The sequence below is a fragment of the Passer domesticus genome, chromosome 8 (assembly GCF_036417665.1).
Source record: "Passer domesticus isolate bPasDom1 chromosome 8, bPasDom1.hap1, whole genome shotgun sequence".
NCBI classification, from domain to species: Eukaryota; Metazoa; Chordata; class Aves; order Passeriformes; family Passeridae; genus Passer; species Passer domesticus.
In genome coordinates, this window is record NC_087481.1 from 7,759,902 (window position 1) to 7,771,974 (window position 12,073).

The following is a 12,073-nucleotide window of genomic DNA, read 5'->3' on the forward strand; positions in this document are numbered from 1 at the left end:
CTCCAACTTCATCCCCCATGGGAGAACCATGTTTGGAAGGGCCCTGGTGATATGTGTTCACTGTGATCCATGCTGGGAAGACACCTGTTTGTTTTCCTGCCCCTGCCAATGACATGATGTGAGCCTGAAGAACATGAGGGTCTGGCCAGGGCTGTGTCATTACATTCACTCCGACCTCAGGTCATTGCCAGGGGCAGGAAAGGAACTCTCTCTCTCTATCTCTCCCTGAGGAGAAGGGTGTCCTTACCAGGCAGGAGAAAATTATGGCCAGGAAGATACCGTTGTGTTGTAGTTTTCCCTTTTTAAAAACCCTTCTGTTGTCAATATTGTTTCTGTTCCTGTTTGTTCTTTATCTCGTTGCTTGTCGTGGGGACAGGACATTTTCATGCTTATTATCCCAAATCGTGGTTTCTGTCCCCTGCTCCGTTTGTTGTGTCTATCTTTTTTGTCCTTCCCCCCCCCCCCCACCTTGGGGCTGGGCTTTTTGCATGCTTGCTTGGCCGGCTGGCTGCTTGCTTGCTCTTCTAGCTTTGCTTCTCTTTCTTTTTTTCTTGCTTTTTTAGCTCGCTTGTTTTTTCGCCATTTTTTTTTTCCCCTCCTTTCCCCGGTTTCTGTTGTTCCCTTCCTTCCCCTTCCCCCCCCCCCCCCTTTCCCCCCCGAAGATATCGGACCGGCACCGGGCAAGGGGCTCTGTCCGGGGTCTGCAAGAGAAGCTTCGTACCCTCCGCAGCGAAGAGAGAAACGGCTCGACCCCTTGGACTGGTGAAACATCTGTTGCCATCTCGGGCTATTTCTCTTGTGCTGGGAGTGTTTTTTTGTTGTTCTTTAATAAACAAGCTTTTTCCACTTCCCCTCTGAAGAAATTCTTCCCGAACCCAGTGGTGGGGAGGGGGGAAGGTGCGGAGGGTTTTGTTTCCTATAAGGGGCTCCTTTGGAGATATTTTCCCTAATTTGTCCTAAACCAGTTCAAATAATTTGGTGGCCCGTACGGGGAAAAGGACAAAGTGGAAAAAGCTTTACTCTAATAATATTTTTTGGCTTTAACTGTTTGTGGGAATATTGGTATGTCTCCTTTTAAAGTTGTAATGTCATTTAGAGTGAAAGCCTGCCTCTATCTCTGGTCGTTAGGGTTCTTTGAAGTTTTCATAGCTTTATGGTCACTGGGGTTATTTTCTTATCCAGAAATAGCTCCGGTATTGTCCCTAATACGTAGCTTTTGTAGCAGAGGGGCACTAACCAGAATATTCATCGGGCTGGGCTTGGGTGTGATATTTTGCAAGGGGCTTATAAAAATGTTGTTATCGGTTCCAGGAATGTATAATTCGTGGTTGCGGCTGTGTGTTAAATTTGTTATGGGGGAGGAGGTTATTCAGCCTTTGTTTTCCTTTTCCTCCTCCGAATTGTTTACATTTCTATTAGAAAATGATCACTTCTCCCTGACTGCCAAGGACACCATCTTTCTGTTATTTAATTTAACAACCTTGCTCTATACTGTCTACAGTTTATATAAGATGAAGGCTGAAATTTCTAGAGGGGCTGGTGAGACCCCTGATTTAGGGGTACAACCAAGGGTAAAAAGTCCTGAGTGGTGTGGGAAATGGGAGGATATGGGCCAAATTTTAAAGGAGTTTTCTGATCCGGTAGACTGGGACTTTCCATCTGAACAAATTCAGAACCCGGCTGAGGTGGCGAAGTACCTGAAAGGGAAATGCCAGGATAACCCTAAGGAGAAAAGGATCCTTGCAGTGAGCTGGGCCCTGGCATATGCTTATCGTACCCTGCTAGATACTGTAGGGCAGCAGACAGAGGCAGGGGGGCAGGGAGATAAATCAGCAGCTATCCCAGTTACTCAGGCTGCAGCTAACACCCCAGGCTCGAAGCCAGCAGTTAAATCAGACAGTGAGCCTCAGCCAAGGGCTGTTGCTACTAGTACAAGAAGTGGAAAGTGTACAGATAAGACTGACCGACCAGTGGAGGATGATGATGATTACGATGCAGGAGAAGGACCCTCAACACCTCCTGACATAAAATCAGGAGTCAGAGCAACTGGCACAAGATCAGAGGCCACTATTGATTCCTTCTCCCTGAAGGACCTTCGAGGCCTAAGGAAGGATTATCGGCGACAGCCCGACGAATCTATAATTAGTTGGCTGGTCCGCCTTTGGGATGCGGCAGGGGAGGCTACCATTCTGGATGGCACTGAAGCAAGGCATTTGGGATCCCTGTCACATGATCCCGTCATCGACCAAGGCATGATGAGGGGGGCTAGCCCTCACAGCCTCTGGGAACGGGTCCTGGACAGCGTGGCACAGAGATATCTGTGTGCCGATGACCTCTATGTTCAGCAGACACGATGGAAGACCATAGAACAGGGGATCCAACGCCTGAGGGAGATGGCAGTGGTGGAGATCATTTTTTCAGACGATGTAACAACTAGGAATCCAGACTTTGTACCATGCACACCTGTAATGTGGAGGAAACTGGTGCGACTTGGGCCACCTGAATATGCTTCTGCGCTAGCAATAATGAAGCGGGAGGAGGTATATGAGACTGTACTCGATATGGCGAAGAAACTTCGGGCATATGCGGATGCTGTACATGGCCCGACTCATGCCAGAATTGCAGCTGTGGAAACACGACTGCAGGAACTAGAAGACAAAATAGAGAAAAGCAGCAAGAAACTCAGGGAAGAGATTAAGGAAGACCTCCTCCAAATTTCAGCTGTACAAATTAGAGGCCCTGGTACCCAACGCAGACGTTCCCTTGTTGGGGAAAGAAGGTACACCCCACGAGCTGAGTTGTGGTTCTTCTTACGTGAGTCTGGAGAAAACGTGAGGAAATGGGATGGGAAGCCTACTGCTGCTCTGGCACAACGAGTGCGTGAATTGAAGGAAGGTAAGAAAAGGAAAGCAGCCCCAGTTGCCCGTAGCCGAACAGCCAGGTATGATGATGATGATGACATGTCTGATCCCCTTGAGGGAACCTCCAAGACATATGCCCCAGGAAAGAAGGATAAACAGGCGTAGAGGGGCCCTGCCTCTAGCCAGGTAGAGGCATGGGAAAACCGTATCTTTTGGACGGTGTGGATCCGATGGCCTGGCACATCAGAACCACAAAAATATGACGCTTTAGTGGATACTGGTGCACAGTGTACTCTAATACCATCGGGACATGTGGGGGCCGAACCTGTTTCCATTGCTGGTGTGACAGGGGGATCACAACAACTGACCCTGGTGGAAGCTGAGGTGAGCCTGACTGGGAAGGAGTGGAAGAAACATCCCATTGTGACTGGCCCAGGGGCTCCGTGTATTCTGGGCATAGACTTCCTCCGGAACGGTTATTACAAAGACCCAAAGGGACTCAGATGGGCTTTTGGCATAGCTGCTGTAGAGGCAGAGAATGTTAAGCAATTGAACACCTTGCCTGGACTGACAGAAAACCCATCTGCAGTAGGACTCCTGAGGGTAGAAGAGCAGCTCGTGCCAATTGCGACCTCGACAGTGCATCGCCGGCAGTATAGAACGAATCGAGATGCCGTGATCCCCATCCACAAAATGATTCGTGAGCTGGAGAGCCAAGGGGTGGTTAGCAAAACCCACTCACCCTTCAACAGCCCCATCTGGCCTGTGCGTAAATCTGAAGGGGAATGGAGATTGACGGTGGACTATCGTGCCTTGAATGAAGTGACACCACCACTGAGCGCTGCTGTGCCGGACATGCTGGAACTCCAGTACGAGCTGGAGTCCAAGGCAGCGAAGTGGTATGCCACTATTGATATTGCTAATGCATTTTTCTCCATTCCTCTGGCAGCAGAATGCAGGCCTCAGTTTGCTTTCACCTGGAGGGGCGTGCAGTACACCTGGAACCGACTGCCCCAGGGGTGGAAACACAGTCCCACTATCTGCCATGGACTGATCCAAACTGCATTAGAGGAGGGTGAGGCTCCAGAACATCTGCAATACATCGATGATATCATTGTGTGGGGGAAAACGGCAACAGAAGTGTTTGAGAAAGGAGAGAAAATAATCCAGATTCTCCTGAAAGCCGGCTTTGCCATCAAGAAGAGCAAAGTCAAGGGACCTGCTCGAGAGATCCAGTTCCTTGGAGTGAAGTGGCAAGATGGACGGCGTCAGATTCCCACCGATGTCATCAATAAGATCACAGCTATGTCCCACCAACCAGCAAAAAGGAAACACAAGCTTTCCTAGGCGCCATAGGGTTTTGGAGAATGCACATTCCGGAGTATAGCCAGATTGTGAGCCCTCTCTACCTGGTCACCCGCAAGAAGAACGATTTCCACTGGGGCCCTGAACAGCAGCAAGCCTTTGCCCAGATCAAGCAGGAGATTGCTCATGCTGTAGCCCTTGGCCCAGTCAGGACAGGACCAGATGTGAAGAACGTGCTCTACACTGCAGCCGGGAACCATGGCCTGTCCTGGAGCCTTTGGCAGAAGGTGCCTGGTGAAACTCGAGGCCGACCATTAGGATTCTGGAGTCAAAGCTATAGAGGGTCTGAAGCCAGCTACACTCCTACAGAGAAGGAAATTTTGGCAGCCTATGAAGGAGTCCAAGCCGCCTCGGAGGTGATTGGCACGGAGGCACAACTCCTCCTGGCACCCCGACTACCAGTGCTGGGGTGGATGTTCAGAGGAAAGACTCCCTCTACCCACCATGCCACCAGTGCAACATGGAGCAAGTGGATTGCTCTCATCACACAGCGCGCCCGTATTGGAAACCTGAATCAACCTGCGATTCTGGAAGTAATTACAAACTGGCCTGAAGGTGAGAATTTTGGTCTCGCTGATGAAGAAGAACAAGAAGTGACACGAGCGGAAGAAGCACCACCATACAACCAACTGCCGGCAGAAGAAACACGGTATGCTCTTTTTACTGATGGTTCTTGCCGCATTGTGGGAATGAAACGGAAGTGGAAAGCAGCTGTATGGAGCCCCACACGACAGGTCGCAGAAGCCACTGAAGGAGAGGGTGGATCAAGCCAACTCGCTGAACTTAAGGCCGTTCAGCTGGCTCTGGACATTGCTGAAAGAGAGAAGTGGCCAAAGCTCTACCTCTACACTGATTCGTGGATGGTAGCCAATGCACTGTGGGGCTGGCTGGAGAGATGGAAAGGGGCTAACTGGCAGCGTAGAGGAAAGCCAATTTGGGCTGCTGGAGAATGGAAAGATATTGCCACCAGGTTAGAGAAACTACCTGTGAAGGTTCGCCACGTAGATGCCCATGTCCCCAGAAGCAGAGCTAATGAAGAGCAGCAAAACAATCATCAGGTAGATCAGGCTGCAAGGATAGGGGTGTCAAAGATAGACCTAGATTGGGAACACAAGGGAGAGTTATTCCTAGCTCGATGGGCCCATGATGCCTCAGGCCATCAGGGTAGAGATGCCACCTACAAGTGGGCACGAGACCGAGGGGTGGATTTAACCATGGACAGTGTTTCTCAGGTTATCCATGACTGTGAGACGTGTGCTGCCATCAAACAGGCCAAGCGAGTGAAGCCCCTATGGTACGGTGGGCGGTGGTCCAAATACAAGTATGGGGAGGCCTGGCAGATTGATTACATCACACTGCCTCAAACCCACCAAGGCAAGCGCTACGTGCTCACAATGGTAGAAGCCACCACAGGATGGTTGGAAACCTACCCTGTGTCTCATGCTACCGCCCGTAACACCATCCTGGGCCTTGAAAAGCAGGTCCTTTGGAGGCATGGTACCCCTGAGAGGATTGAGTCAGACAATGGGACTCATTTTAAAAATAATCTTATTAACACCTGGGCTAGGGAACATGGCATTGAGTGGGTATACCACATCCCCTACCATGCACCAGCTGCAGGTAAAGTGGAGAGATGCAATGGATTGTTAAAGACCACCTTGAAGGCATTGGGTGGGGGGTCTCTCAAGAACTGGGAGCAGCATTTAGCCAGGGCCACCTGGTTAGTTAACACTCGAGGTTCCACCAACCGAGCAGGTCCTGCCCAGTCTGAGTCCCTCAATATAGTAGATGGAGATAAAGTCCCAGTGGCCCATGTCAGAGATTTGTTGGGGAAGACAGTATGGATTAATCCTGCCTCGAGTACAGGCAAACCCATTCGTGGGATTGTCTTTGCTCAAGGACCAGGTTATACCTGGTGGATAATGCAGAAAGATGGGACAACCCATTGCGTACCTCAGGGAGATCTGATTGTGGGATGATATCATTGTTTGTTAAGCGTGACCACCATTGTCTGTACATTAGATCATACAGACATGAAACAGAAGGAAATATGAAAGTGTCGAAGGTCTGAGCAAGTAAGAATGAAAGAAAACGTGTAAGTGTGGAAGGTTGGAGCAAGTGAGAAGAAAGTTTACGTTGTTCAATAACATGTTCACGATGTGGGATAAGGGGTGGAATGTCGTGGGGACAGGACATTTTCATGCTTATTATCCCAAATCGTGGTTTCTGTCCCCTGCTCCGTTTGTTGTGTCTATCGTTTTTGTCCTTCCCCCCCCCCCTGCCTTGGGGCTGGGCTTTTTGCATGCTTGCTTGGCCGGCTGGCTGCTTGCTTGCTCTTCTAGCTTTGCTTCTCTTTCTTTTTTTCTTGCTTTTTTAGCTCGCTTGTTTTTTCGCCATTTTTTTTTTTCCCTCCTTTCCCCAGTTTCTGTTGTTCCCTTCCTTCCCCTTCCCCCCCCCCCCCCTTTCCCCCCCGAAGATATCGGACCGGCACCGGGCAAGGGGCTCTGTCCGGGGTCTGCAAGAGAAGCTTCGTACCCTCCGCAGCGAAGAGAGAAACGGCTCGACCCCTTGGACTGGTGAAACATCTGTTGCCATCTCGGGCTATTTCTCTTGTGCTGGGAGTGTTTTTTTGTTGTTCTTTAATAAACAAGCTTTTTCCACTTCCCCTCTGAAGAAATTCTTCCCGAACCCAGTGGTGGGGAGGGGGGAAGGTGCGGAGGGTTTTGTTTCCTATAAGGGGCTCCTTTGGAGATATTTTCCCTAATTTGTCCTAAACCAGTTCATTGCTGTTCCAATAAATTGTTCTTATCGCAGCCTGGGATCTTTGCCTTTTGTTATTTCCATGGGAGGTGGGAGGGCAGCAAGTGGCAGCGTGGTTGTAGCAGGAGCAGGAAATTGGGGAATCCCATTCCTAAACTCTGGCCCATGAAAACCAAACATCCCAGCTGGTCCCAGCCCTGGTGGCCATGGCAGCAGCCTTGGGAGCAGGTCCCTGGCTGGGGCTGTGGGAACCTCTTCCCTCTGGTGCCCAGGGACAGGACTGGAGGGAACGGCTGCAGCTGAGTCGGGGCAGGCTCAGCTTGGATCTCAGGAAAAGGTTTTTGCCCAGAGGCTGCTGGGGCACTGCCCAGGCTCCCCAGGGAAGGCTCTGAGCTCCAGCAGCGTTTGGACAGCACTGCCAAGCCCAGGCTGGCATTGTTGGGGTGTCGTGTGCAGGGCCAGCAGTTGGACTCCAGGATCCTGATGGGTCCCTCCCAGCTCAGCCAGTTCTGTGGATCTGGGATCCCATGACCATAGCAACAGGGTCCTGGTGGTGGTTGCCCACTAAGGATCAGATTTGTCACAGGCTCTCAGAAGGATTCCATGGGGACATTCCAAGAGTCTCCAGGCTGTTCAAGTGCTGGAATGTCACAGCCAGAGACAGGGGCTCCATGGACACTCCCAGGGTTTTCTGGGGATGATAAAGAGCCCTGTGGTCAGAGGCAGTCACAGCCATTCCATGGTGACATCCCAGGGCATCTTGGGCTGCAAAGGCACCCATCTGTCACAGGCAGTCACGGGGGCTCCATGGTGACATCCCAGGAGTCCCCAGGCGACCAAAGAGCTGGGATGTCCCAGACACTCACAGGGGTTCCTGTCATGGGCAGAGTGGGAGCTTCAGGCAAAAGCTTTATTTCTTTATTGGAGAAACTGCTGCTGAGTCATGAGATGGAGAAATGACCCGCAACAGCCACCATGGATCCTCAAACTCCTGCAGGGCCCCTAGACTTCCAAAATTTATTTTATTACAGGAGAGTGGGGGTAGCTGGATCCAATCCCAGCCCCAGACTTTGTCAAAGGTGTAAAAGATTGGACAGGTGAAATTGAACCTTAATGTAATTTGTCCCCCAGGATTATCGATGGAATTCTAGATAAATTTACATAAATATAGCTCTGATTGATTCTGATCATGATTTGACAGAATGGTTTGTTTGCACCACAGATTAAATTAAAAAAAAAAAAAAGAGTTATTTACTCCACAGTATAGGAGCTATAACAATTATTAGAATATAGTGCTCTAGGAAGCAATTTTGAAGTCAACAGGGCCTTGCTGGAGTTGTTGGAGCCCATTGCAGGCAGAGCCTCCTGCTCCAGCAGGAACTGCCTTTCCTGTGCCAGGAGCAGGGCAGGTCCCGCTGCAGGAAAAGCCCCAGGCCAGCCCCAGCACAGGGAAGGGCTCGGGCACAAGGGCAGAGTGCCGTGCTGGGAGCTGTGCCAGGCAGAGCCTGAGGCACCAAAGGCACCTTGGCAGCAGCAGCTGCTTGCAGGCCATGGCCAGAAGCCTCCCTTGGCAGCCCGGCCTGGTGGCCAGCACTGCAGAGCTGCTGCCTCAGGGCTCATTTCTGCCTGGGCTCTGAAAAGCCACTTCTGCTCCAGGAGCCTGCCTGGGAAGCCATTGGCCCCAGCACCTTGGGCACAAGATATGAATGACAAAACTCTTCATGCCAGCAGAGACAAGGCAGGGGCAGAGGAAAGGGGAGAGCCAGGCCCAGGGCACAGGGCTGCCATGGTGATGGCTGTGAGGTCACTGCCCCTGCAGCAGCCTGGCTGCCCTCAGCAGACATTCTGGCCAGAAGCGTTGTGAGGGCACCCAGCACATCAGAGAACCCACACAACAGGAATTCTGTCCTTGGGGATGAGGTTGTTTCACTGGGTCAGGCTGCACAAAGCTCCTGCTCTTGGACAATTCCTGTGATTCCTGTGATTGGGAATCCAGTTCTCTGGAAAAACAGTTGCAGTTTTGTGCCACTGTCATCATTGTAAAATATTTCTCCTTCTAACAAATGTAAATCCACCCTCATTCAGTTGAGAGATATTGACTCTTGTTCTTTTACTGCAAGATGTGGGACAAAATAATGATGATCACTATTTTTTCCATTTTCACAGACCTTGGAAAGTAACCAAAAATCCCCCAAGATGGGGTTTGGATGCCTCATCACATAACCAGCAGGTAGAAGGTGGTGGCTCTGGGCTCAGTGGTGTGGAGAATGAGGACAGAACAGGAGCAGCCCGAGAGGGATTGAAGGGTGGTTTCAGAGAGGCTGGAGTTTTTCTTCATTGTATAAAACACCCAGAGAAAGAAATAATGGCACCAAGGGTTTGAAGGTCCCCCGCCCCAGGAAGCAGGCATTCTCCCCAACCAGAGAGCATCAAGTGAGGAGCGTGATTTAAAGAGGATTCTGCCCCTCCACCCTGTGGGATGTGCCCCTGGAAGCCCAGGAAATGACACTCCACCCCACCTGGTCAAAAAAGGAGTGGCCACAGAACATTTTTCCTTTTCTGTATTCTCATTGGTTCAAATTCTACTGCAAAGTCCCCGCCATAGATTTTTCCATTGGTTGTCCTCCTCTATCCACTCCTTTGCAGTGCCCTGCTCCTTCTGCTATTGGACCCCGACCCTAAACTCCACCCCTACCCTGTCATATAAAACCCATGACAAGCCTCCACTCCCTCTCCCCCTTCATTTCTTGTCTTGGTCCCTGGCACAAAAAAGGATCCTGGGCTTTGCTAAACCAAGACCCATCCTGTTGCCTTCCTTTCCCTGTTGGTCATCGATGCCTGCCTGAGGTCTGAGACTCTGGGGTCTGGGGGAGTTGTTTTGCTGCTTACTGCAGTGGAACACAACACAAGGGCAGCTGGGGAGGCCCAGACTGGACATGAAGAGAAAGGAGTTTCCTCCCCCAGGGCAGGGCTGTGGTGCAGAAGGAGCCTGGAGCAGCCCAAGGCTTTGTGTGGGCAGGCAGAGGCAGGCAGGAGGCAGAGCTGTCAGCAAAGGAAGGGGCCAGCCAGGTGGGGCAGCCGGGGGATGACGACAGCCTGCAGGGACAGAGGCACAGGGCAGGGACACCGTAGGACAGCCTGGGCTGCACAGGGCACAGGGATGGGCAGCAGCTGCAAGGCCCTGACAGAGCCAACTTGGGCAGCACTTTGGCCATGGCTGCTGGCCCTGGGCCTGAGCCAGGAGCAGGAGACAAGTGACCCTTGCAGGCCTGGGGCCTCATTGCCTCCTTGTCCCTGCTCAGCAGCCTGGCAGGGGCTGCCCCATGGTGCTGCCCTTGGCATCGCACATCCCCACATGCCAGTGCCCATCCCGGGAAGAGCCCTGAGCAAGGAGGGAGGAACAGGATCTGCCTTGCCAGGGGCTGGGGCTCAGGCCTTGGCCCTTTGCATTCCTGAAACATATCCAGGTTTGCTCAGCACCAGAGGCACCTTTGCCTTGTTTGTCCCCAGCTGTCATCACTGCCTCCAGTGTTCTGCTCTGGCTGCAAGCTGGGGACAGTTTCTCAGTTGTGTCCTTCAATGGGCACCATTAACCCTTCAAGAAAACTTCTGTTTTTCAATCTGACTTTGAGATGTTGACAGGTTTTTGAGCACACTCTGAGGGACTGAGTCTGATGCAAAGAGCACAAAGGCCCTGAGGGTCATTAAAGTCCTTGTGCTGTGTCTGTGCTGCTGAGCTGGGCCGGGCTCCTGGCCCAGAGGCAGCTCCTGGCAAGGGCAGCGCTGCAGAGAGACAGCTCTGGCCAGGAGCAGCTCCTGTGCACAGCCCAGCAGGGCTGGGGCACTGCCAGGGCAGCTCAGGAACACCAGCAGGGCACAGCCAGAGCTGACAGGGGCTCAGCACTGGCAGGGGCTGGGGGATGTCCCAGAGGGGGCTGTGTCACAGCGGCACCTCTGTGGCTGTGTCCTAGAGGCACAGAGCAGCAAGGGGCTGTGTGACAGCACAGAGTGGGCTGTGTGAGGTCACAGGTTGGGCTATGACATCACAGAGTTTGTTGTGTGAGGTCACTGAGCAGCTACAGCATCATAGAGGAGACTGTGTGACATCACAGAGCAGGCTGTGACATCATGGCATGGCTGTATGACATCATAGAGGAGACTGAGGTCAAAGTGTGTGCTGTGACATTACAGAGTGGCAGTATGACATCACAGAGAGGGTTTTGTGACATCACTGAGGGGGTTGTGACATCACAGAGCTGTCTGTGACATCATGGAGTAGGGCATGAGGCCATAGAGCAGATCCGGACGTAACAGCTGGTGGCTCTGTGACATCAGCGAGTGGGTTGTGACATTACCGCGTGACGGAGTAACATCATAGAGAAGACTGTGACATCACAGAACAGACTGTGACATCCCAAAGCAACTTTCTGACATCACAGAGTCTTCTGGGACATCACAATGCAGCTGCATGACATTCCAGGGTGACATCCCAGAACTGGCTCTGTGACAAAACAAGGGTGCTGTTTGACATTGCAGAGTGGGCTGTGACATCACAGGTGGCTGTGTGACATCATAGGGTGCTCTGTGACATCACAGGATGCTGTATGAGATCACAGGTGGCTGTGTGACATCCTAGGGGCTGTGTGACATCACAGGGTGGCTGCTTGTCCCTGCTCAGCAGCCTGGCCGGGGCCGCCCCATGGTGCTGCCCTTGGCATTGCACATCCCCACATCCCAGTGCCCATCCCGGGAAGAGCCCTGAGCAAGGACGGAGGGACAGGATCTGCCTTGTCAGGGGCTGGAGCTCAGGCCTTGGCCCTTTGCATTCCTGAAACACATCCAGGTTTATTCAGCACCAGAGACACCTTTGCCTTGTTTGTCCCCAGCTGTCATCACTGCCTCCAGTGTTCTGCTCTGGCTGCAACCTGGGGACACTTTTTCAGTCATGTCCCTCAGTGGGACCCATTAAAACTTCAAGAAACTTCGGAGTTTAAATTTAACTTTGAGTTTTAGAGAAGTTCTTTGAAGACTCTCTCAGGGACTAAGTCTGATGTAAACAACACCAAAGCCCTGAGAGAGTCATTAAA